Here is a 27,800-nt window from a genome sequence, read left to right as displayed (position 1 = left end):
TTAATGGCACGTTCCTCTGGCCCCGATTTCCATCTTTTCCTCACTCCCCCTCCCAGAATGGAACCGAAAAGAGGCACTCTCTTCCCTAATATGATGTGACGGGAAATGCATACATCCACAAGGATGCGATGTTGGAATTGAGTTGTCAAACTGTCCGGAATGTCTTGTACAGACTGAACAGAGCAATTTACTGCACCACTCCACAGGCTGAAGGATCCTATCTCGCCTTTACAGTTGCTTTCTCCTGGAGAGCTTGCCCTACCACCGGGTGCCCGCTGCTCTTGAGTCAAGCGGAGTTCCTTCCTTCTGCTTGTCCAAGTAGTCATGCTACTAACTCAAAACCGCTCAGCTCGGCGAAGGGGGAGAGAAACAGAAAGATGGCTCAGCTCGCTGGGCATCCTCAAAGGTAGCTACAGATTGGCTTTGCATCTTGCTGGGATCTGTCCTGTTTTCCCCGTTTGTATTTTGGGAATGCAGCAAAGACACCCCCACTTCCAATCCTGCCCCCATTCCCACTCAATCTCACGTGACCATTTCCTTATTGATACATGCATTTTTTTTAAAGAAAATAATTTCTAATCCCTTTTCTCAGACAGAAAATGATTTTTTTTTTTAAATTTATTTTTTTCCCCGATGATTATACTTGGGGGTTGTTGGTACTCCGGCTCTTTGCGATATGCCCTCCAGGTGGCAGCAGTGCCCCATGACAAGAGCTCCAATCCCCTTTTTCCCTGACATCAAGTGTTAATGCAATTGACCAATCAGTGCTAAGATGATGGGAGGTAATTGGGTAATTGTATTTCACTGATCACAAGAAAAGAAGGGGAGAGAGGGGGAAAGGGGGGAATAGAAAGAGAAAAAAAGAGAGAGAGAGGGAAAAAAAGAGAGAGAGAAAAAGAGAGAGAGAGAGAGAGCCAGAGAAGAGACGAAGATGAAAAACCTGAGTGAGATGCGCGCCTCAAGATAGCGGGGACCTACCCCATCTGGAGGGCGCAAGCCACGTCTCGCAAGGAATTGGGATTCCAATTCTTTATTTATTTATAAGGGGAGAGGGAGGGGGGAGAGCGGAGGGGGGAGAGAAGAGTTCAAACGGGTACGGATGTCTGGGAAGACTGGAGGAAAGGTTTCTGCCAAGCGTTGGTGAGATGGCGCGAAGGACCGAGCGGAGCATCCTCCGGGCCGCCGGGGAAAGGTCCTCTCGGACCCGGAACGAGCCCGGAGCCCCGGTCCCTGGGTGGAGAAGAAGCAACTTGTAGCTCTACAAAAATGTGCCAGCCGCAGCTGGAGACGAGATCAAAGCTGCAGTTGCATCCGAGAGGGAGCCCAGGAGCCAGGGACTAGTGTATTTTTTTTTTTTTTTTGGAGGGGCTCCTTCTATCGGCTCAGCCACCTCCATCCTCAGCCTGCTCTCCCTTCTCCACCCCCATTCTTCCCCCACCTCCCTTTTCGCTGTTTTAAATAAAGGCGATCTCCGAAGTTCCTTCACCTCGGTGCAGCCGGATCTTGATTGCAGCTGGACTAAAGATGGAGAGGAAGGCACAATGAAGAGGAAGGGGACCGGGGGGCTTGTCCCGGCCGCACCAGCCAGGCCCTTTCACGCATCCCCGCCGCCTTGATCCGGGACCAGATCGGGGGAGTTCGGGAACATCTGGAGGATTGGGAAAGTGTGCGTGTTTGTGACTGTGTGCGTGTGCGTGTGTGTGTGTGTGTGTGTGTGTGTACAGGGGGGAGCCGGAGGTGGGTGGTGGGGGCGGGGACAGAGAAGGAAAAAGCCGCCACCAGCCTCAGGGGGGCAGGGGGGAGGGGGGAGGAGGAAAAAAAAAGTGTTGGGGGGGAGGGCTGGGTTTCTTGACAGCTGATGGGAGCCTTGAAATTTTCCTCCACTACCTCCGCCCCCACCCCCACCCCCACCCCCACCCCCTGCACTCCATTTAACGTGAGATTATGAAATTGCAGAGGAGGTGGAGGGAAAGCGACAGGATCTAACGGGGAGTTTGGAGTGGAGAAGGGAAGAAGGTAGATGGCCGGGTAGCTGAAATCAGAAATCCAATTGCGCACTGGGTTGTGATTGGAAATCTAATCAGATCTTTGGAAAAGGGACAGGCCGGGAGGGGGGGCTCAGTGGGGGCGGCGAGGGGGGGCAGTTGATCTCTTTAAAAAGAAATTTGGAGGGGGGAGAGGCAAGGAAAGGAAGGAAACGACGATGTAAAAGAAAGACTTTTGGGTGGCGGTGACGGTTGGGTGTCTTGCCAAAATGAAGGATGCGGGACGCGGATCTATCCTGGAGCCCAAGGTGCTGGAGAAACTGAACGTGCAGGAGAGAAGAAGGAAGAAAGCAGATTGTCCTGCGAGACCTGGATCTTAACAAATCCATGTATATAGCTATACATACGTACCAAGGGAGAGAGAGGAGAGAGAGCGCGAACATTCTAAGATGAAATCGACCAACCTCAGACCACTGGGAGATTGTGTTGTTCTAGTCTAAATAAAAAATAAACAATAAACACCCCGGCCCCACACACAGAAGGGGGGACATAAAAAGGGGGGGCCACTGAAAAATGGAGAACAGAGGATCCGGAAAGGAAAAGTATTTTCATTAAAGAAATGAAAAGCAAGAAAAGGAGGAATCTTGGAATGAAAAGTTTGGGGTTTTTGGCCATTTTTGTTTTTTTAGAAAAGTAAAGCCGTGCTGTGCAGAGGTGGTCTGGTTTTATTTTTCTTTCGTTTTATTGTTATTTTTTTTTTTCCTTCCACGAGAAGAGATAAATAATACATCTGCAAAGAAATTTCGGAGAAGAAAAGTTGACCGTGCCAGAATGAGGCATTGATTGGGGGAGAGAAAATCAGCAGGGCAGGGTTGGAGCTTTGCCTGTGTTGACTAAAATTGATGGAAAATTGCAGTTGGATTTTTTTCCTTTTTTTTTTTTCTCTTTTATTTTTTTGCGTGTCAAGATCGTATTTTTTTTTTTTTTTCCTTGCTCGTAACCTCCTGGATTTTGCACCTGGACGTTGCCGTGATCGGTCTGAAATACAGTGAGTGATCCTTTGCTTATTTATTGGGGAAGGGAATGCCTGCCGTTTTGTGGCTCTCTTGTCCCCTTGGAAACCCCCCCTTTTGCTTTGGTTTTAAAGACCTGGCTAGTGGTCAGCCGGAGAGGGAGGGAGTGGGTGACAGACCCCGCGGTAAATCAGGCTCTGCTCACGAAAGCCTCAGTCGCTAGAACGATGCAGGTTGTCTGCATTCTGGGCAAACGCCTTTTGCAAATGTACACTGGCAAAGAGAGCTTCCGAACAAGCCCCTGCAGTGTGGGGTGGTTTGCCTTGTGACTGACTCCCTCCAGAACCCTGTAAGTTGCATGGCATCCCAAGAGTTAGATGCACAAATATTTAACCATTGGAAATCGAAGAGGTCCAATTGAAATTTCATTATCCAACCTGACACTGCAGATCAGCAGAATGTATGAACACGAAAATATGATAATAAGGCAAGCAGATGAAGGATGGCTTCTGGCTGGTGGGTGGATAGAGGGAAGGGAGAGTGGGTGATGGGGGAGGATGCTGTTGGGAAGAGGTGTTTGTACTTTGCACAACCCCCTTTTTTCTTATATGTCCAGTGAATTCTGCCTCCTCTCTCTCTCATCCACATCAGAAATAGGTTCCCTGACTACCTGTGTCCCTCTAAGGGCTGCCGAAAAATGAAAGGATGGAAGCTCCATCTTCCTCTCTGACTATTCTTTTTAGTTCAGAAAACTGGCTGGACGTGGGAGGCTGTGGATGACTTGGGCAGTATGTCATAAGCAACCCTGTTGGTACTTCTAGGACCTGTCTGCTGAAAAGCAAACATGATTCTTTAGCATAAGTAGCTAACTTAAGAAAAGCTTCTGCTGGAGATCTGTCTCAGAATTGGTGCAGGCTCTTCTCAATGACTTCCTTGCCCCCCTATGAATTGGAAGTGAGGGGAAGAGGCAGGGGAGAATGGAGGCAAAAGCACAGGGCCTGGAGAACCTTAGAGAACACAGTGGTTCTCCTTCTTATCCTCAAGGCTGGTCTGGTTTTTAGGTGTGGGCTTATGATTTTTTTTTCCCTAGGCTCTTTCTGCCCACCTCCACCTCCTACCTTTGGATCTCCCAGCAGAAGCTGGATATCTTTGGTTAAGGGCTGAAATCAGCATGAGTCAAATGATTGATGAACACTTCAAAACTAACAGAAAGTGAGGGTTAGCTGAGGATGAGACAGAAGCTGGTTACACATGGCCAGACCTCCTGCTACTCTGGTCCAGGAATCCTATTTTTTTTTAGTAAAGTGTATTAGAGAACGGGGATGGAGGAATAAGATTAGAAGAAAATTGGAAAAAAAGTCTTGCATGATCTTCTCATTCTGACAGCTGGAACAGAACTCTTCACCCTACACCCACCCTTGATCCTCCCCACCCCCATCATCTCTTTTCTTGTTTGGGCTTTCTCATATAATATAGGGGGAAGAAGGGGGTAGAAAGCCAACGTGGATCCCTTTTGGTGCTGTGATATGTTTGTGTTGCAAATTAATAACATCTCTCAACTATAAATCTTCCCCAGAGCCTTTTATGAACTCTTTCTTAGAAGGAATGGGGATGGAAGTGGGGGCAGGAAAGAGGAGTATCCCACCCTCTACTGCCTTTGGATTATGCTGGTATAGTTTTGTTTTTTTTTTCCCCCATGAGTGGTGCCTGTTGTAGAGACATTAAGAAGGGATAGGTGCCTCTAGATTTAAATTTAAGAGGTGATCATGGAAAGTTAGGACCATTAAGTAAAATACCACAGCTGCTCTTTGATTCCATTTCTATTAGCATCTCCCTCATGATACAGAACTAAATCAAGTCAAGGATTGCATTTCTGAAATCCCTTCTTAATCTATTTTTTTTCTGGGCATATGTACCCAAGTTGGCTATGGAGTGGGCAATAAGTTTGTCAACCTGTGAAAATCATCCCACAATTTTCCCAAGCCCCCTCTGGGTTTCTGAATCTCTTACCACAATTCTCTGCAATGTGTTTGTGTGTTTTCCCTGTGTGGCTAAATCTGCAATATTAGATCTATACAGTTTATACTAAGCTGCCACTCAACCAACTTATTACAAGTGAGGACTGAAAAAAATTATATATGTCATATATATACATACACACATATATTTGTATGTATGTGTCTAATGATTGATCTACATATACGTATGTATGTATACCTGCTTTTTCACTGACTTGTTTAGCCCTCCACCACACTTGCAAAGCCCATCTTTGCACTGAACCTTGTCTCTGCCGATCAGACAGCAATGAGGCACTCCTATAGGTCGATGCCTTTTTGACATAATTCCCATCATGGTTTCTCCACTGGTTCATCTTCCTTCCAGCTCTGCACACCCTTTCCCCTCCTACATACTCTTCCACCCCCACATATGCTTGGGAGGTTGGTGGGTGGGGGGGGTGAAATCTGTTCACAATTGTGGGCTGAAATCTGTGGTCTTATTTCAGCATGTACAAAGCTGGAGATGATTGTGCGTCTAAAGATGTACTATTTTCACACTTCACTGAATCACTCACTAGTACAGTAGCCAGAGATACGCAGAACAGTCTGGAGTTTAACTCCTTCAGCTTGGCGGCCTCAGATTGGCGCCACATTTCGGAGAAGCAGCAGAGAGAGGGCTTTGGGATTCAGAACCCGGGAGGTCAGCAGGAATATCCCCCCCCCCTTTGTGGATCTCATCAGCATAGGGCCTAGTTTGTGCTCAGGGAGCCCTAAGTGACCTATTCTCTGATCATCATGGTGGACAGAAAGCCAGAGCTCCCAAAGTCAGACCATCTGAGTGCGTAGATTTATGGGAAAGGCAGGGAGTTTTCCGAAGGCAGATTTTCTTTGGCTAAGGACTGGAGGGTGAAGTAAAGGGAGGAATGAGTGACCCCACATGTGGACGAGTGTATATGTCCATGTCTGTATCTGGAGGAGGGGACATGGACTGACCAAGCAGGGACTTTTCTGATAACACCTCTGGGAAATACATGGGGAATAAATAGTCTTGTAAAAGCAAAACACTTGAGTAGCATCTTGGAGTAGATAGGTTTCTTCCCCAGGCTCTCACATTTTAATCATATTGGTGCTTCTTGTTGAGAACAGGTTGAAGACCAAATGTGAGACCTTGATGTGAAATCCTGGGTTCAAATAGAAGCTTTTGTCACAGCGCACATGTCTTTAACAAGATCAGGAAATAAATCTCAGAACAAATGCTTTTTTTTTTTTTTTCCCCATGAAGATTTAGTGGAAAAGAACACTAAGGGGACTTTATGCCATCAGTCTGTTTAATAAATACAGAATGTATCTCTTCTATTTTAAAATCATTTTGAAGAGAATATTATCTAGTCTTCCAGTGACCAGAGTAATGGACAGAATACTGAGCTCCAAGTCAGGAAGCTCTGAGTTCAAATCTTATCCCAGCTTCTTAGCACAGACATTATTAGTTTTCTAAGTTTGAGCAATTTTCTTTACCTGTCTGAGTCACAGTTCCTTCAGGTATGAAATGGAGATGATAATACTGCCTATCTTACTTATCTTATGATGAGAATCATATAAACTATCTGGATTCCCTGGAAAGAATGTGGGCTTTGTGATTCTAGAGCCTAGGTTCTAATCCCAACTTTTTCCATTTACCCCCTTCATGACCTTGGCCAAGTCACAGCTTCTCTAGGTTCCATTTTTTCAGTTATAATATCAGGGGATTGGACTGCTTGATCTCTGAAATCCCTGCTTGTTCTAAATCTTCACTGATACCCAATAGAATGAGCATTTCCACATGCAAAAAAAAAAAAAAAAACATAAAGTGGGGATTGTATAGGAAGCTGTAATATGAACAGCTTGCTTTTTGTTGTGTATTTAATAAATTTAATAGCATTTTATCAGAGTTGCCCCATATTTTTTACTAGAAAGGACAAGCAACTAGATAGAACACTGGACCAAGAAGACCAAAGTTCAGATCCTACTTCAGACATTTCCTAGTTATATGACCCTTGGCAAGTAACTTACCCTCTTCTCCCTTACAGTAAAATGAAAAGCAGGATTGTTGTGGGGATCAAATGCTTTATAACATAGAGTAGTGTCATTGTTCTGTCTTATCTGACTCTCCATGATTAGATTTGGGGTTTTCTTGGCAAAGATACTAGTGTAGTTTGCCATTATTTCTTTCTCCAGCTCGTTTTACAGAAGAGGAAACTGAGGCAAACAGGGTAAGATAATTTGCCCAGGGTCATACTCAAAACTTTTTATAGATGAAGAAACTAGACTAATATCATCAAATGACTTGCCTAAAGTTATGCAGCTGGTGAATGCCTAAGGTCAGATTTGAATTCAGGTACTCCTAACTGCAGTCCCATTGCTCTATTCACTAAATTATTATGGTAGACCTCAAAGGGGAAAAGCAGCATTTCAGTATTTTGGAAGTTCATTTTAGACTTTAAAATATAAACATTGAATTTGAAGTCATTTATTCTGAATTCAAAATCCTGTCCTTTCACCTACTACTGGATTGTAGTGCCGGGGTTTCCCCAGCTCTGGAGTGCCTTTCTATACATTCTAAAATAGCCTCCAATTAGGATTATCAGTTTTGACTTGAAAGAAATCTTAAAGCTGGTCTAGTTCAGCTCCTTCGCGTTATAGGAATGGAAATGAGTCCCATTAAAGGAAGGCAAAATGTTTAGGCCATATAGCTAAGGGAACCAAGATTTGAATCCAAATCCTGCGACTCCAAAAACAATGTGGTTTCCCTATGCTACAATAGCTCCAATATTTGGATTCTTTCTTTAAAATTCAATTGACTTTGGGGCAGCTAGATGGAACAATGGATAATGGACTCCAGGAACATCTGGAGGATCTGAGTTCAGATTTGAAGCAAACAAAGCAAAACAATTTTATCACTATTGTGATAATCCGTGGTGATATGAAAATCATCCCTACTTCTTCACTCCCCTACAACTCAAAAGAGCAAAAGAAAACTATCCTTAACTCTATGAGGGTAAGGGGTTAAATACCATAGTAGGGTTATAAGGAAGAAGAGAAAGAATTCATGTTAAACCACGAGGCTTTATACTTATAAGCTATGGATAATTCAAGAGTCTTTTATTGCATAAGTTTTTTTTAAAAGGAATATGTTGATTTTAAAGCTTTTTTTTTTTTTAATAAGACTTTCTCTTGGGGAAAGAGAGGCTGCTGTTCACATAGAGAGCTTGCATGAGAACTCAGAATTCAGAGAGGCAGCTAGTTGCAGGATCTCAATGACCACCTTTCTCTCTTTAGGGTCTTTTGAGACCTGCTCAATGACCTTGAAAGGTTGAGAAATATGATCCATGTTTGTAATTCCTTTTGCCCTATATCGCTTACTCAGGATGACAATAGAGAGAGACACAATTACTCACTGGACTTTCTAACACTGCCTTTACCAAGAGTCAATCCTGTAAGTGAAAGTCATCCAGACTAATGGAGGGAGAGAAATAAAAAATACTGACCTCATTTTGGAATAGGCAGTGCTGGGGGTATTAAAGCCATTGCTAATAGAGGAGGAATATTGAGAGTGGACTAATTATTTATTAATTTGACTAATTATTTACTAATAATTACTAATTATTTCATAAACTTCTGGAGGGTGGTTTTGAGCAAATGCATTAAAAATCCTCAAGTATTAGAGATAGATGAAGTAGGAGAAATTTGAATAGGATTGTGGATCCATGGTTGGCTATTAGGATTGTACTCCTGTAGTTCACTTTGAGGGTAAAGAAGGCCTAATCCAGGACTAAGTCCAGTTTGTTTTAAGCAAGAGTGCTATATGGAGACTGATGGATGAATGAGCAATGTGCAGACCATGCAATCAGAATGAAGAATGAATGTATAAGCAGAAAATGTTGTGTTTTATCTTGGAGTTTTTTGGTGAGGACAAAATATGGACACTTTTAATAGTCTGGTGAATCCTAGACACCCCTTATGGGAATCATGTTTGTAAATGCATAAAATTATTACATATACACATACATATACATGTATGTATATATGGACATAAATACAAATCATATACATACATATTTACAAAACCATATTGAAATGAAGCTTTATAAGTATGCATATAGGCAGATATACCAATTCATGGACCACAGATTAAAAACCCCAAATAAAAATGGACAAAGTTTTCAATTCAAAACCAGAAAAGCTTGGGGTCCAATTTTGTTCCAGACACCTAAGAGTTGTATAATTTTGAGCAAATCATTCAGTCTACCCTGCCTCAGTTTCCTTATCTGCAAAATGGAATAATCACACAATTAGGAACCTCAACAGCCATCTAGTGGCATTCAAATCTAAAGGAATATCTACTATGACACCCAAGTAGTCATCTTAATAACCAAATGAGATGTTACGCAAAGTACTCTGTAAAACTTAAAAAGTTTATTAAAGTGAAACTATTTTAAGTGATTCTATGAGTTCTGTTGCATAACAGCTACAAGAATAATGTCATGGCCAGATAGCCAACCTTCTGAAGATGGACCTCCCTGCTCTTTATTTATTTATGCTGGTCCTTAGTTCAAAGACATACAGTTCATGGATAGGTCTGCCCTAGAAAACGTTTCAACTTCTTAAGACCCAAGTCTAAACTCTATTGCTATAGTTGTCTCCCAAAATTTCTTACGTCTATCTCCAGAAAGTAAAACAAGGAACAAAGGGCAAAAGTTGCAAAGAGGCAAACTTAGGTTTACCTAAGAATATTAGGAATATATGTAATGATAGAAAAGAAACTTTCTCTCCAATGATATCTGTCCTAAAATGGATTGGTCTGCCTTCAGAGTGGTACTTGACTCAATCAGCAGCTTTCCAAGGATGTTGGAAAGGAGATTTTTGGCCCATTTGTTCCTGAATAGGTGATTCTTCCACCCTCCCACCCCCGCCCCCATAGGTTGTTTGCACAACTATTGTGTTTTTGAGAAACCAGAGTTATGTCTATCATATAATGAGTAATGAGAAGGAATGAGATATTGTATTTTCCTTGCAAGTAAACGTTGATCTAATTAAAGGACCAAAGATCCAGGTTAGGGCCATGTAGATTTCTTAAGGCTGTTCAGAAATATGAATTAGAAGAGTTTATTCTAGATCTCATTCATAAGAACTAAGAACTAGGGAGCTGTTTAATTTCTGCCTTTGTCTCCTTTATAGCTAATACTGATTAATGGTAGAAGTTGCTACAATAGCTGCTAAATAAATGCTTTTTTATTAATTGCTCTAATCCAAGATGGTCAAAACCAGGTAGAAATATGAAAATATTAATAGTGTACCTGATAGAAAAAAGACACAAAATGAGTGCTAATTGGGGGAATGGCTAAAAAAAAAATGACACTTGATGGAATATCATTGTACCATAAGGAATGATGAATATGAGAAACATTGGAAGACTCAATGATTGTTACCAACAAAGCGAAGGAAAACATGCACAATGAATTGAATAATGTAAATAAGCAGTACTCCCCAAAATAGACATGGATGTTACAGAACACAGTCTCTAGTCCTAACTACAGAGTAAAAATGAGGAAATATAGTTATCTTCTTTGCTTGGAGAGCTGCAGGATAATGAATGATAACATCATAGATAGAGACCTGGAAAGGACTTTGGAAGCCTTCTAGTAAAAACCCTTCACTTTAAAGATGAGGAAACTGAGTCCAAATAGTAACAAATTACTCATCCAGGATCACACAGGTAATAAGTGATGAGGGTAGGATGCTCTCTAATTATACATGCCTTAACCACAGGTTTCTATGGAAAGGTACATATATTGCTGGTCATTGATGCTGTATTACTTGAGTTTGCTGAACTGCTTTTCTATTGCTTTTGCTTTTCTTTATCCCCAGGATTTAGTATCATTTGAATTCTTAGTCATCCACATAAAGATGAGAGAAAAATATTTGCCTTGAGCATAAAGACAATAGCAAAGAAGGTTTAATGTGTGCAGATGGGGCAGCTTATGGGAATATCCTGTCTGGATAGCTTTGGTGATAAATGGAGGATGTGCCCGTGTTATCTCGGAATAACCCATTAGCTAGACCTAACTCTTAGCTCTTATTGCTTCATCCTTTGTTTTCCATACCAGCTTCCTTAAAAGATCCTTAAATCTGACAAGCATAGTCCGATGAAGAGCCAGCCTAAACCAAGTTTGGAGATCTGTCTTTGACATTTTGTACAATCTGTCCCCCCTGTATCTCTCTCTCTCTCTCTCTCTCTCTCTCTCTCTCTCTCTTTCTCTCTCTCTCTCTCTTTTCTTACCTCTTGGAATTCCATGTTTCCTTCAAGGAAATGTTCCCATTTCCTACAACAGAACCACCATATCCCTCTCCCGCTTAATGCTCCCCCAAATGTACACTTTACTCAGCATTTAATTTATTTACTTGTCTGTATGTCTCCATTAGAATCTATGGGCAAAAGCCTGCTTGTCTTTGGTGTATTCCCAATACATGATATAAAGTATGCAGTTAATAAGTGCTTTCCAAATTCAACAGCTAATACTTTAACAGGTACCTCTCAACAAGTCTTATTTTCAGCAGATGAGACAGAAAAGAAAAGAAAAGAAAAAGAGATATCAGATAATTAAGGAAGCAGAACAGGAACTATTTAGTCTGAGCACATGGAAGGACAGACAGAGGGCATCAGCAAAACAGGACTTAAGTCTTGCTTTCTAAGCATTCTATCTAACCAGGGGCAGGTTTGTTTTAAACTTTCAGTGTTCCAGGACTTTCCAAGACTAAGTTCCAGAGGAACTTTTCATTAGTATTTTCATATCAGGAGTTCCCCAAACTGATGAAAGGACAGATCAGGAGGTGATGATCAGGAATGAGGGGTCGGGGAGGGGGAGAGAGGAATATTATTACTTGCTTTCTTTGGGAGTGCATATTAAATTATAAACAAAATCCTTGCTTTCTAGAGGGGAATCAAGACTAATCAAAAATCAGTGACACTTCTGGGGAAAACAGTATTTTAAGAGATCAACACTTTACTATCTCATTCAGGTTTGATGAAGTTTAATTAAACAAATGAGGGAAGTTAAGATGATAAACATAGCCAGCCTTTCTGGACGATCTTCTTTATCATATAAGAAGTAGACTGGCATTTCAGATATTTTGACCCTCCAGAAAGAATTGAATTTTTGGCAGCTGGCCTGTTAGTTTTGTAGTCTCAAAACCTTTTAATATAAGTTTTCTCAATTTTTAATCACTTTATTATTGGAATTTTGAAGGATTTTTTGGGGGGAGTAATGTAAAGTTGGCTTTTATTTCCCAGTGTCAATCACAGAAATTTCTGATGAAGTTATAAAAAGCTCTCAAAGGAAAAGAAATAAAAATCTAGGATTGAGGAATCCCAAGAGATTTCATAGATGGACAAAAGGACTGATCATTTCTACCTTGGTAAAATCAAACCAGTTAGTTTGAAGATACAAATGATGATGACATCTTATGGAAGAGATTGCCTTGGTGTTGCCACTGACATGAAATGCAGAGACAATTTGTCTCATTTCCCTTCCTTCTACTCTAATTGAAAGAAATTCTAACTAAGCAAGGTATAAGTGGCTTGTGCTTAGTGAGCTCTAGTGTGTGTATGTAAAAATATATATTTATAATAATTGAATCATTGACCAAGGAATAATAAAAGTTTGCATTTATATAAGCTTGCTTTAATTGACAAAACATTTTCCCTATGACTCCCTAAGATAAGTTGAACAGAGACTTCTCCCCATTTTACATATGGAAAGGCTAACAAGTGGGGAATTAGGATTGTAATGTCTCTTTTTTTAAAAATTGAGTCACTAATAATTGCAGGTTATGTACATTTTATGGATATACCTTATGTAAATCTGAATAAAGTGTTTGATAAAGAATCTCCTGCTATTCTTCGAGAAAAGATAAACCAGAGTGTGTTTGATGACAGTACAAGAAGGGTAGATGAATTTATTTAGCTGAACCCAATGAATAGTCCTTCATGGTTTGATAACAAGTTGAAATGAGTTTTCCAGTGATGTATACTAGGGATTTGTGCTTGTCCCCATGGTGGTTAGGTTGTTTTGTTTTGTTTTGTTTTAATAACAAATATTAAAATGGAATATATAAAATTTGTCAGGTGATTACACACTGAAAAAAATAGACAACACAATAAGTAATAATCAAGATTCACTAAGATCTTGATAGGTAAGAAAACTGTCACATCAAGTAAGATGAAATTTAATCAAGATATATAAAAGCTAATACTTGGATTAAAAAAAAGTGAACTCTCAGTATGAGATAAGGTTGGCAATGATTAGATAGCATTTCACATGAAAAAAATTAGAATATTTGTGAAATTGAAGTTCAGCAAAAGTCAATAGTTTGACAACCAATAAAAAGAAGAAAACAAAAAGGAAAACAAAACAAAACAAACAAACAAAAACTAACAATCATAGAGAAGACTCAAGAGAAACAAAATATCCAGAACTAGGACGAAGATTATCCAGTTGTCCTTTGATAGATCACATACAGAGTATTGTTATTTTGTTTTGAATACCTTTGGAAAGATACTGAAAAGCTAAAAAAGAGGCAGCCAAGTTGGTAAAGGTTCTCATGTTCATTTAAAGATTGATTTAAAGAAACTAGAAGCTTAACCTGGGCTGCTTTGGGAGAGGTAGGAGATGTCCTTTTACTTAAGTTTCTTCTCCAAGTAAAGTCTTGATGACTGTCAGACATGTTCTTAAGGAATCTTGCTTAGATGGTAGTAAATCTCTGTGGCCTCTGAGCTCCTTTCTAACTTGAAATTCTGGAATTCTGGAATTTAAGAATAATAGCAATCGTTATTACTATTAGTTCCATATTTTACATGAGAGTAATTGGAGAATTAAATTACTTGTCTGTTGTCATGCTAGAAGCATTATTCACATATTTGAAATGTTATAAGACTGAAAAAATAACCATTGGTCATGGGTGTTGAGTTGTCATTCAGTTTCAAATATAGTGCAAATTTCGCTGTTTCTCAAAGTTAGCAAACAAATATGTAAGTGTAGAGCTCAAGGGCTCTCTTCTAAAATGATGATTTTTAATGAAGGGAGAATTCAGTGGTATGTTCTTGACAGTGAGTACTGTCTCTGGAAAACAAACCTTGGAAATCAGGGCTTGATCTATTATTTGTTGGTTTCCTAGACTTTAGAAAGTGAGGAGGAAATTGTTACTAGTGAAAATTAAATTATAAATATTGTACATACTATATTTTTTTAAAATGTGACTGGAGAATCAGTTGTTAAACATTTACCTGCATACTCCTGAGTGAGATGCTGGGCTATGTCAGATAGAATTTCTTGAAGAATATCACTTACTTCATGAATGAAAGAATTGAAAGTATTATGAAACTAAAGGGCACTCAAGTTACATTTGTAAGGGAAAAAAAATACTGAATGAGTAAGTAAGATATTAGGCCAACTCAAGGAGAATTTCTAGAAGAATATCACTTATGAATGAAAGACATGAAAGTATTATGAAATAAAGGGCACTCAAGTTACATTTGTAGTAAAGAATAAGGCTGACTATAATTTCTGTGTTTTGGGGGGAGTGATAGTGTACTGATAATTAGGCCTAATTGTACACCTTTCCATAGCCTTTGATATTTCTCTTAAATGTCAGTGAATTATTCACTTCCTTTTTTTTGCAATGGGTTTGGCAAACACTGTTTAGTAATATGTTGTTATTATGATCATTTTTCTGGTTTTATATGTGTGGTCTAATGAATAATTCTTATTCTGATAGCAAAGATAAATGGCTTTAGGAGTGAGTCATGGTCTAGTAAAGATGCAGATTTAGTAAAGAAAATTGAAATAGAAAATATTTTCCTAGTTTGAAACCCTATTTAAATGAGCATTTGGGGGGAAAAAGTAGGAAGGAGTGATTTTCATATAATACAAAATTCTAACAATAGAAATGAGCCAGTAGGAACCCACAGAAGAAAACAACTGTTTGTATGTGTACACTTACATACTATATGCAAAATGCCTGGCACATAGTACCTAATAATTGCTTATTCATTGATCACTTGATAGTGTTTCTTACAAAATTGTTTTTGAATCATCCGCAACAGAAAAGTAACAGCAAAAGAAAAACAAACAAAAATCATTTGACAAAAGCTACAGCCAAAGAACAAAACATCTGAAACTTTTCATTCCATTCTTTCTACATCAAAAAGGCATTCTTTGGTTGTATTTTCCTCTGGAAGATTTTTTTTTCCCTTTTGTCTTTGTGTGGTCCTCTTTATTTTCCATTAATATTTAATTGTGGAATGAATATCCTTAAGCCATGAATTTTATCACTTGTATGGAATGTTTTCTTTGAGCCCTAGATTTAGAATCTTAATACTTGAATTCAAATCTTTATCCTTCCTTGTCTTTAATTTATCTATACAAGCAAGTCGTTTCATCTCTCTTGAAGAGGGAGTGATAATGCATCCAGCATGACAAGGAGATAAATGTGGAAAATATGATGGTGGTGGGCTCAGGGAGGGTTTGGGATCAAGGCCAGGGAGTCTTCTATAGAGAAAGATAGGAAGAGAGCTGTATTTGGAGCCTGAAGACTATGGTTCGAAGCAGGGCTTTGTTGCTTACTACCTTTTTGACCCAGGGCAAGATTCTTAGTTAAACTCTCTGGACTGGAAGTCGCTCTCCTAGAAAATGAGGGAGTTTAACTAATGGGTCTTTGTGAGAACTTCTAGCTCTAAACTTATGGACTCGTTGGGAGCATATTTTGAGTCTTGAGGCAGTTGAACTAATGGGTCTTTATGGGAACTTCTAGCTCTAAACTGATGGTCCTAGTGGGGAGTAAATTTGAGTCCTATATCTCCTTTGGAATCTTGTAGTGGAATCTCATATTCTCAGATGTACCACAGTCTCAAAAGGGATGAATGATGATGAAGGTGATAATGAGGATGATGGTATTGAAGGAGGAGGAAGAGGGGATAGTGAAAACAACAGTAACATAGGTTTGAATCCATTTAGGTCAAGAGCCTAGAGAATAGACAGATTAAAGTAAATGATTTGCTTTAAAGGGAATTGAAGAATTTAAAAGGATTTTAAAGACCTAACAGTAATAGCTCACTCATGTTCTGGGTTCTAAGGTCCCTTCTATCTCTAGCATTCTATTTTCAAAGTTCTTAATACCTCTGACATTCAATCTTTGGGGATCCCTTTCAGCTCTGACATTCTATGAATTTTTTTTAAAAGATCATTTCTAGCTCTGATATGTTACAATTCTAAGGGTGTATTTTTAAGGTTATTTAACAAATTTAAACAGATTTTGATAGATGACCCCCTTAAAAAAGTCCGTTTTCTTTTCTTTTCTTTCCTTTACCCCTTTACAGACATTGCTCCCCCCACCTTTCTCTCTCTCTCTCTCTCTCTCTCTCTCTCTCTTTTTTTTTTTTTACTAAAGAGACAAGCAAAAGAGTTAACATGTGCCTAGGGGTATTCAGGGAGGCAGTTTTGGAACTATGAAGGCTTTCTCTGTATTGTTTGAGTGTTGCCATGGCAATAGCTCTGGCCACAAGTTCCATGTCTTTCAATTTCCCTGAGCAGTTCTCATTTCTCTCTCTCTCACTCCATCTCTTCTCCATCTTCTCTTTCTCTCCTTTCTCCCTTCCTTCCCTCTCTCCTTTGCTCCTTCTTTCTTTCCTTTCTCGGGGTTTTCTTCCATCCAACGACACACATAGCTCGGAAACTTCTCCATTGATGATTTCTCTCCTGGGCTCTGCTTCCCACCCCACCTCCCTTCTGCTTAGAGCAGAAAGCCTGTGGATGGAGGCAGAGTGTGAGCCTTACTCCTCACTGGAGGGACACTGAGCATATTCCTAGGACAGGAGCTGAGGGGCTATGCTAATTGCATGGCTTCAGGCAATTGTAATGCTGCAGTCTCTGACAATTAGAAAGAACAATGAATGGGGTGTGAGAGCCTCCACTCTGGGAAGCCCTGGAAGGATTCACAAGCCCTCCAGCCCTCTTCAAGGTCTGCTGGAGAGTCCCATGAAACTGGTGGATCTCATTTGCCAACTGTCTCCTCTGAGCTCTTCTGCCTGAATATGTATGGGACCATGGATTGTGGTGTTGTGTTGTTGTTGTTGTTGTTGCATTTTAAAGCAAGGGGACGGAAAGCTTTGGTGGCACCCCATTTGGCTTACCCATGGAATGACCTGGGCAGCAGGATAAATTGCAGAAAAAAGTCTCCTAGAGAAATCTTTGCCTGCTTAATGCACAGGGCCAATGAATTGTGAAATGGGTCTCATTAGAGCCTTTCACATCTCCCGGCATGTGCCAAAGTGCTTTTCCGGCACTGGGCCATCACTTCAAGTCCAATCCTGCTGCTATTCACTCCCGCCAAGGAAGGAACAGAGGCTATATCTGTATGAAGGCATTTAGCCCTGTCTGTTGGTCTGTTGTCTACTGTTCATTGTGAGGGGCTTTGCTTGGTCTTTCAGGCTGCCTCCAACTGAGCAGGGGCATATTTCCTAGGTGCTTTGGGGAGAGTAATGTTAGGGCACTTTAACTGCATCATTTGTAGTGTACGTTGAGCCCCTACAGGAGAGCACCGGTTCTATTGTCTATACTGCCCTATACACATGCCCAGATCCTCACTTGGCCAAGGGAGGTAGAGTAGTTGGCAAACTCCTTTGGTCCTCTGAGCTGCCTTCATCAGTCTCTGGGTTTTAATCCACAATTACCGAGTCAGAGCAGAATATGTAATCAGCAGAAACCTGAGAGACAATGCTGTGCATAGAACCCTGGGTATGGCCGGAGCGAATGGATGCTGCCAGTAGGACTGTGAGAATACTGCTCATCTCTGTCTGGTTTTTTTGAATATGTAAAATGGTATCAAAATTCAATGGAGATTCTCTAAGTTCCTGTTACACACAAGACACTAGGAGACGTTGGAAGATGAAAATAATGAAACTGGCTCTCAAGGAACTGACAATCTGCTGTAATGTAGAGGTGGGACTTGGAGAATGGAGGGAGATAGGAAAGGAACACAGACACACCGCATGTGGAAAGGAAATGATTGGTGCAAGTGATCATGGATTTCAGGGCAAAAATTCAGGAGAAGAGACTCTGCAATCACTGCATTGATAGATATGGCTACGTGTGTGTACATGTGTATAGGTACATATATTCATATTTAGATGCATATTTTCCTCCAACTTCATTTAGTCAACAAGTTTTTGTTTTTGTTTTTTGCTTGTTTGTTTGTTTTTTTAATAAGCACCTACCTATCAAGTACCATATACTATGCAAGATGTTATGGCTACAAATTAAAACAAACAAAAACTCTATTCTTAGGAAGCTTACAATCTAGCGTATTTCCTCAGTGAGAGCCTGGATTGTTGTGGATCTTGTATATATGTTGGTTTGTGAATGTATTTTTATATTTTATATTTTTATATGTATATTTTATATATATTTTTATATAGCTCCCATATGTATATGGGAGTTGGTGGCACAGTAGACTGAACACATAGTCTGGAGTCAAGAAAACTCTTCTTCGCAGGTTCAAATCTGGTCTCAAACACCTGGAAAAGTCCCTTAAAACATCCTAGCCTGTGATAAGGTCAAAATAGGTACATGATTTAGACATAAAGGGTGAGACCATAAATAAATTCTGAGAGCAAGGAATAGTTTGCCTGTCAGATCTATGGAGAAGGGAAGAATTTATGACCAAACAAGAGATAGAGAACATTATGAAATGCAAAATGTATTGTTTTGATTACATTAAATTTAAAAGGTTTTACACAAACAAAACCAAATCAACAAAGATGAGAAGGAAAGCAGAAAGCTGGGAAACCATTTTTACAGTCAGTGTGTTTCTGATAAAGGCTTCATTTTTCAAATATATAGAGAACTGGGTCAGATTTATGAGAATACAATCCATTCTTCAATTTCAAGGAAAAAGAACAAGCAGTTTTCAAATAAAGAAATTAAAGTTATAGTCATATGAAAAAAAATACTCTAAATTCTATTGATTAGAAAAATGCGGTATTACCCTACATCTATCAAATTCCCTAATATAACAGAAAAGGAAAATATTGGAAAAGAAATGGGAAAATTGGAAACACTAATGCATTGTTGGTGGAGTTGTGAATTGATCTAATCAATCATTCAGGAGAGCAATTTGGAACTATGCTCTAAGGGCTATAAAACTGTGCGTATCCTTTTTTAAAGCAATATCACTGCTAGGTCTGTATCTTAAAGAGATCATAAAAAAGGAAAAAGGATCAACATATACAAAACTATTTATAGCAGCTATTTTTGTGATGGCAAAGAATTGAAAATTGAGGAAATCCTCATTAATTGAGAAATGGCTGAATATGTTGTGGTATACAAAAGTGATAAATTCTATTGTTCTATAAGAAATGAAGAGCAGGCGGATTGCAGAAAAACCTGGAAAGAATTACATGAACTGGCACTGAGAAAAGTGAGTAAAACTAGGAGAATACTGTATATAGCAAAAGCAACATTATATGATAATTAACTGTGATAGACTTAGTTCTTCTCAGCAATGCAAAGATCTAAGACAATTCCAAAAGACTAGTTATGGAAAATGCTATCCACATTCAGAGAACTTGTGAGTCTGAAGCAGACTGACACATATCATTTTCACCTTTTGTTGATTCTTCTTTTACAAGTTGACAAATGTGAAAATATATTTAATATGATTATACACATAGAACCTATATAACTGCTTTCTGTCTTGAGGAAGAAAGGGAGAAGGGACGCAAAAAATTTGGAACTCAAAAATCTTAGAAAAATGAAAGTTCAACACTATCTTTACATGCAATTAGAAAAATATTTTTCAAATTAAATGCAAAAAAAATTTCATTTAATGCTGTCTCAATTTACTTACCTGCAAAATGAGTTAGAGAAGGAAATGGCAAACCACTCCACTATCTTTCCAAAAAAACCCAAAATGGATCTGAAGAGATAACTAAAAACAGCCAAACAGGAACAATATTATTTGTGCAATCTTGGGGATTTAGCACAGCATTTGACACATACAAATTCTTCTTTAAATTCATGTTGAATTAAATTGAAAGCTCTTTGTGTAAACCATTATGCAGTATAGAAATGGGGGCTATCCTCACTGTTATCATCTTTCTCCTTACGTCCAATTATAATTGTTACTGTTGTTTTCATTATTATTATTACCTCCATTAGTGGTCCTCTAATCTGTGGACCCTCACTTCATATACTTAAAAGCTCTGAGACTATGGACAAGTCTCTGAACTATACTTTGCTCATCCACAAAATAAAGTGATTGGTATCAGTGATTTCTAGGTTCCTTCCGACCCTACTCTATGTTCCCATGTATCTTTTATATAAGATCTCACCCTTTACCCTTTCATGTGGGAAGATCCCATTTTGCAAAACATAATACTATATATCTATATACTACATGTCTTTAGACAAAAATGAGTGTGATATAATGGAAAGAGCACTGAATTTGGAGTCCCCTCCTGAATTCAAGTTTAAATTCTAGATGAAAGACTACTTATGTGTCCCTATGCTAATGACTTAATTTTCAGGACTTCAGTTTCTTCCTTTCTAAAGTGCTGGGGTTGGACTAGAATGTCTCTAAAACAGGAATGTATTACATCCAACTCAATGAATAAAGAGAGATGATTGTTAAATGTGTAGTATGAGCATGTGCATCTCTTCAATTAGCAAACCCTAGAAATCAGATTTATTCAATTGATTGTCTATAACAAAGACTATGTTAATGAATGTGTATCTAGCAAACTTTTTTTTTTTAACAATAATTATAACTAACATATATATGTATATATATATATATACATATATATGTTGTGTATATATATGTATATACATATATATATACACATATGTCCTTCATTCTCAAAGGGGACCATGACATCGGAGGGGATGTCATGACATGCAAATGAATTGGATTTAAGTGAGAGTGGGCTGTGCAAGGTCACTTGCCTCACTTTCCTCCCCAGAGCCATCTGGGTCCAGAGGCCAGATATAAAAAAGGATCACTGGAGACAGTCCTAGATGAAGTGGGAGACCTTGGATTTTTTTTAAGCTATGGTCCTCTTTGAGAACGTAGAACAAACAACAATATATGTGTATGTTTGTGTATGCGTGTGCATGTGTGCAAAACATATATTTAGTAGATATTAAACATTAACTGAAATTTACAATTTCTAAACCCAGGATTATGGGTCATTCTTTCCATATTATTATTATTGCTAATATAACAACTCACATTGATATAGTACATTTATAGAAAACCTTTTTTTTTGATACAATTTTTAATTCTATTAAATCAAGCATAAAATCATCCCCATTTTATTGATAAGGAATCTGAAAGCAATTAAGTCACTTCCCCACATTAACACAGTGATTTTCAAAAGTAGGATTCAGACTCAGATCCTGTACCCTTCTTAGCATAAATAAAACATGGTATAAAAGAAAGAGCTCTGGATTTGAGCCAAAAACCTTTGAGTTTAATGTCAAACTCAGCCACTTTACATGTTACCTCACATCATATCTATTCAGTTGGCCTATCAGATGAAGCCATTGGACCAAGTGGCCCCTAAAGTCCTTTATCTAAATCTGTGATATTATGACTACGTTGATTGTTGAACAACTCCCCAAACTCTATAATCAAAAGCTATAAAATTGCTCCGCCTCCAACCAAATCCTCATTTGTACCATTGGTCTTATTAAAAAAACAAAACAAAACAATAAATTAAATAGAAAACAAACAAAACAAAACATCACTGTAGTTTAGAATCTCATCTATGGAATAAGTTATTCAAAGTTATAAATAAGTTATTGTTAATAAGTTTGAATATGTTATTCAAATAAGTTATCCAAAGAGTTAAAGTATATTTATTTGGAAGATTCAAGATGAAGAGAAAATATTGGATGATTTGCAGGATGAGGTTCCCAAAAATTCATGTGAAAAATGTCTTCAGCTTTAAGTGAAGTACTAATAATATGAGTCAAGTTGGTGAAGTTAAATCAAAAACAATATCAGGGATTTACTTCTGTTTAAGTTTGCAAATACTCATCTAGTCCAGCCCTCTCATTTTAGAGATAAGGAAACTGAAGCTCAAATATGTTTAGGGAATATGTCCAGGGTCAAAGATCTAGTATCAGAGGCCATATTTGAATCTAGGTCAGTGGTTCTCAAACTTTTGTTTTCAGTATCTTTATCCTATTAAAAATTATTGAGGATCTCTCCAAAGAGTTTTTGTTTATCTGGATTATATTTATAGGCATTTACCATATTGGAAATAAAAACTATTTTTGAATTTGTAGACCCTGTAAAAGGGTTTCAGAGATCCCCAGAATTCTCTAGAGAACCACTGATCTAGGTCTTCTTGACTTCAAGTTCAATACCCTATCCATTACAGAATTCTGTTTCTCAGAGAATATGTAGCAATCCTACTGGTATTGTTCCCTTGATTTATACTCCCATTTGCATGTTGCCTTTCTCTGCCTCCCAGTTTTCTATATGGAGAAACTGAAGTTAAAGTGGCTTGCCAGGTCTTCTACCATCCAAATTCCATTTTCTGTCTACCCCACCCTTGCTGTAGACCTATCTTGCTGGGAAAAGTAATTTAACACATTGCTAGGTTCAGAGGAGGATGGATTCAAAATGAGAAATTAAATCCTTGCTCTTGGGGAACATCAGTGGGTTTTAGATCCATATTCTTAGTCACTTAGGAATCATTCTGAAAATGCAAAGTTTAGGCAATCTTTCTCTTCTCACTAATTTTAAGCATCCTAGAAGATTGCCTCAGGCTTCTCTCCCTTCCAGAAACTTGTCAGAAACTTTTATCCCTTTCTCTTGGGGTTGGGGCAAGGACTTTTTCATGGGCTAAATAAGGTCTTTATAATCAAATCCATCTTGGAAGGGTAACAAAAACTTAATGGAATCCCAAACATTGACCTTTGCCAGGTAAATATCAAAGCAGGTATTTTCTGATTGTAGAGGTTTTGTTTTGGCTTTCCCAGAAAATCCTGACAAATTTCCTGTCAAAACAAGGCCCCATCTATGGGAAGATAAGAGGAAAAAAGAATGAAGTTATGGAGGCAGGCCCAGCATGAATGGCTATAAATGACAGCCCTAGTTGGGTGCAATAAGAGTTTATTTGACTGGATTCCAAGGTCTTTCTTTAAGGAGTCTAAATTCCTATGGAGATCTATCAAGTGTGCTTTTCTGGGTCACAGTTTGCTTTATTTATTTATCTTTTTTTTAATTTGTGTGCTTATTGATTGATTGATGTAATCCTTTAGTTTTAGTAACATTGGGAACTCTTAGAGGTAAAACTCCCTCCAATGAACTGTGCAGTCTTAGAGAGTTGACTGGGGCTTTCATTGAAAGGTTAGCTGAGATTACTCAGACAGTATGAATCAAAGTCTTGAATCCAGGTCTTTCTAACTCTAGTGCCAGCCTTTTGGTATTGAGATACTACAATGGATAGAAGATTTGACAGAGTGACAACTTCTCTGTGACTCAGTTTTTTCCTCTGTAAAAAGGGGATAATATTAGCCCCTTATTCCTAGGGTCCTTGCGAGAATCAAATGAGTTTCCACATGTAAAGTGATTAAACCTCTAAATAATTACTGGAGAAAGAAAATTGCCTTCAACATCCTGTTTATATTTTACCAAAGAAAACTTTCAAGAATTAGTCACTTTGGCACTTGGTTGCAATTTTGAGTAGCTAATTTGCATAGGAAAAGATTTGAGCTGTATAAGGGTCCAAGGACTTGCCCTTAGGACAAAGACTGGCTAAGTACCTCATTTCCCTGTATCTCATTTGCATAAGAAGAATGGAATAAATTCTGAGTTTAAAAAAAAATGAGAAACTCTCAATCCTACTGCTCTTTCGTGATTATTGGGCAAATGGCCATAACCTGCAGTGATGAAGATTGAAAAAATGTCTTGTATGGACCTCTTAAGTGTTTTATACTTCTAAATCCTATGAACCTAATCTCTCTATCACTAATGCTTCACTTCTCCAGTGTATAGTGTGCTCTGACTCAGTAAATACTTGGTGAATTGAAATGAAAATTATAGACATTTTTCTTTTACAACTTCTTTAAAGAGTATTTTAAAGTCTGGCTTAAATGAGCACTGTTAGGATTAGGTTTGGGGGGTTCTTTTGATTATTTTAAAAATTCAGATTCAGAAAGGATTCAGCCCTTAATTCAGTTCCTAGGTATCAAATGAGACAGGATATGTGTGTGAGTGTATATGAGATATCATTTGACTTTATAATTATGTACATATAATTATAAAGTAATAAAGTCATAGATGTATAATTATAAAATAATATATATAATTACAAAATCACATATATCTTTATAAATATATATGTATATATGTATATATGAGTGTATATGCATATATATGTGTGTATATGTATATATGCATGAGCAGCCTGTATGTGATCTCATCTGACTTTATAATTATATGCATGTAACTATAAAATCATAGAGATATAATTGTAGTTATATATAATTATAAAGCCACATATAGATCTTCATAGATATATGTATATAAATATGTGTATATATGTGTGTATTATAATTATAAAGTCAAATGTGATGACATCTAATGCAAACTGTTGTGTCTGTAGCCCATGTATCTTTAGGCTATAGTTAATTGTAATTTAAACCCTGGATTTGGAATTGGGTGACCTGTGATTGAATCTCAATCTCTGTTTTCTTTAAGTTCAAGACTAGCATCTCTAGGTCTTGACTTTTTCTTCTATAAAATGGGAGAATTCAATGAGATAACCTTTTTCTTGAAGGTCTTTTTCAACATCTTGTAGCTATATTCTAAGATCTCATATAGTTAAAGAATTCTATTTCCTTTTCAGCTTTACCATCTTATATTCTAAAGTCCTTACAGCTCAAACATTTTTTGCTCTACATGTACTATTTTAATTTTTTGAATATTTTAAAAAATATCCCCCATTTACATGTAAAAACAATTTACTTTTTTTTTTATTTTGGGTTCCAAATTCTCTCCTTCCCTCCTCTATGCTCTATATCTGAATGATCGTTTGATTTTCTGAAATTCTATGTTTTAACTTCCCTTCCAATCTAATATTCTACTTTGTATAATCCTTTCAAGATTTAACCTTTCAAAGCTCTTTCCAGACCAGCTCTAACATTCTGTGTTCTAAGACCACTTTTAACTATGAATCCTATATTGCTATCTCTTTGCTGATCATACACAATTTATAGTCTACCTTTTCCTTTTCCCTCTAGCTATACCTGGTCTGCTTTGACAAGTATGGTATAGTATAGATACCTGTAACCTCTAGATCAGTCAGAACAACTGGTCAGGAGATGCTATTTCTGTAATACGTTAGCCCTTTTCTTACTAAAGTCATGATAGGGTTATTAACTAGGGGTATTTAGTGATTGGATAATTTTCAGCAGGGCAGAGTGGATAGAGTTAATGCCACATGGGTGCAGGTTTTATCTGGGGTACATAATGATTCTGTGACCATCACTGAGTTACTTAACTTCTCAATGTTCCTAGGAAGCTCTCTTTAGAAGATTTATCAATTTAGAGATTTATTCCTGATCTACAAGGAGTAGAGGAAAATTCTATAAAGTCCCTAGTACTGATTAAATCATAGTTCCTAATTCTATCCTACCCCTAAAAATATCTCTATTGATGATTCTCTTATGTGTCAGTTTGTCTTTTATTGATCAGTATTTGTGTGAAATCTCTCTATTAAATTTGAGTTCTCTGAAGATAGGATCTTTATCTTGGCTTAATTATCTCTGATGGTTGTTGCCAAAAACAAACAAACAAATAAATGACTGGTTAAATCTTTGTTCTATATTTGTTGTCCCTAATGTTTCCATCTGAGCATCTGGCCCAGAGGCTTTATTTTGAAATCCTGACTTACCTTAAGCTTATTTAAGTAATTTTGGTCACAACATAGATTTTAATCCCTACAGGATCTCCCTCTGCCCTTCTACTACCCTTCCCTTTCCCCATCCATTAATTAATATTCTCATCCTCCTTAAAATTACTTTGGATGGACTGTTTCAATATCATTATAATATTGTTTGGGCAGCTAGGTGGACCAGTGGAAAGAGATCCCTGAACTAGAGTCAGAAGAGTCATCTTCCTGAGTTCAAATCTGAATTCAGTTATTGACTAACTGTATGATCTTGGGCAGGTCAGTTAATGCTATTTGTCTCAGTTTCCTCATCTGTAACATAAGTTGGAGAAGGAATGGCAAACTACTCCATTATCTTTGCTAAGAAAACTCAAAATGAGGTCAGGTCTGAAACAGCCCAACAACAGCAAATACATATCATTTTATCCTAATAGAATATAATTTATTTAAAAGCAGGGAATTTTTGGTTTGGGTATTTCCAAGGTCTTGCTCAATGCCTTGCCCATATTTCAAGGGAATCTGTGATTTCATCTATTTGAATGATAATAAGAACCAATAATATATGCCTTTTCCCCTGTCTTTTCTTATCTTTAAAATTTATTTATCTAAACATTCTTTGATAAATTTCAAATTCTGAATTCTCTCCCTCCCTTTTACTCCTCTCTTACCCACTGAGAAGGCATGTGATACAAAGATGTATATCTGCGAAGTAATGCAAAACATATTTCCAAATTAGTCATATAAGAAAGCAAGAAAAATAGAAGAATAAAATTATATTTCAATGTGTACCCAATTTTCATAAACTCACTATTAAAGAAGTCCATTCAATACATTCAGGCACTTCATTTTTTTTTCTTACATATTTCAATTATGGGCACTTAGTTGTTATGAACGGGTACGTGTATGTATATACATAAGAGTAGTTATATGTATATGAGTTACCTTTGTGACAAATGGAAAAAACTACTGAGAGACAGTTTCTGGGTAATTAATAATCCATTTATTAGGCTAGTTGGCAATTAATAAATTGCTGATCAGTGGTTTCTCTAGGTAACAAAAGACCCTCACTGGAGATCCTGAAAGCTTTAACTATATTTCTGAAAGGGAAAGCTCCTGACAAGTAAAAATTAACCCTGAATGGTGGACATTTAATGAGGAGGTGGTCTAAAAATCTTAGTTGAGAACATGGCTTGATCATGAGATTCAGCAGCCTCTAGCAGTATGAATAGGAGAATCCATCTCCATCTGGACTTAGCTGGCTGTTTTTCTCCTTCATGAACTAAGTCATCTTAAAGTCTATCGGAGGGGTACAGGGACAAAGATTTCTTTCCCCAGGGTAAGGACTCTCCTAGATTGGATTATACTCTAAGCATAAATTGGATCTTCTAGTCAGGTAGAGGTTCCAACCCAAGATTAAAGAGACTATTCTTGAGGGCTAAAAGTAATCTCATCAATTAATAACAAAAACTGGACCTTAATGAGAAAATTAAGGAGAAAAGCCAGGATCCTAATTTAATACTGGTTATTAATATCATTGTATAATAATAACAATTTGTCTCACTATTCTACTTCTGGTACTGTGGATCACTCAAAGACCAAAGGATCCAAAAGCCAGTCCTTTTACTAAAAAAATAAAATAAAATGTGCCAGTGCCCTCAGGTAAAAGCAGTTCTGATGGGAGATAAAAAGAGATGAAAGCCACTGACAAATAGATAAAAGCATGCTTCCATTAACTTTGTTGGGGTCTCAGGAGCTCCTGCTAAAGTCCATTTGAATTAATTCAGCTTCTCCCTTTACACAAGAAAAAGCC

At 37.9% G+C, this 27,800-nt stretch overlaps 1 protein-coding gene across 3 annotated transcripts in view; it reads left to right on the top strand.

The window, feature by feature from the left end:
• The window catches only part of LRRC4C (leucine rich repeat containing 4C), a 1,395,890-nt gene that overhangs the window by 1,179,725 nt on the left and 188,365 nt on the right, over positions 1–27,800 (top strand). For 2 of the 3 annotated variants that reach the window (XM_051967659.1, XM_051967661.1), the window contains exon 1: positions 2,162–3,033. The exons of the other annotated variant lie outside the window; for it this stretch is intronic. The gene's annotated coding sequence lies outside the window, so the exon portion shown is untranslated. Of the gene's footprint in view, positions 1–2,161; positions 3,034–27,800 lie in introns of those variants that run through there. 3 annotated transcript variants of the gene reach the window in all.

This window comes from Antechinus flavipes, chromosome 6 (genome assembly GCF_016432865.1).
Source record: "Antechinus flavipes isolate AdamAnt ecotype Samford, QLD, Australia chromosome 6, AdamAnt_v2, whole genome shotgun sequence".
In the NCBI taxonomy this organism is placed as follows: Eukaryota; Metazoa; Chordata; class Mammalia; order Dasyuromorphia; family Dasyuridae; genus Antechinus; species Antechinus flavipes.
Note: the sequence above shows the minus strand (reverse complement) of the source record. Positions and strands in the feature narration are given on the sequence as shown.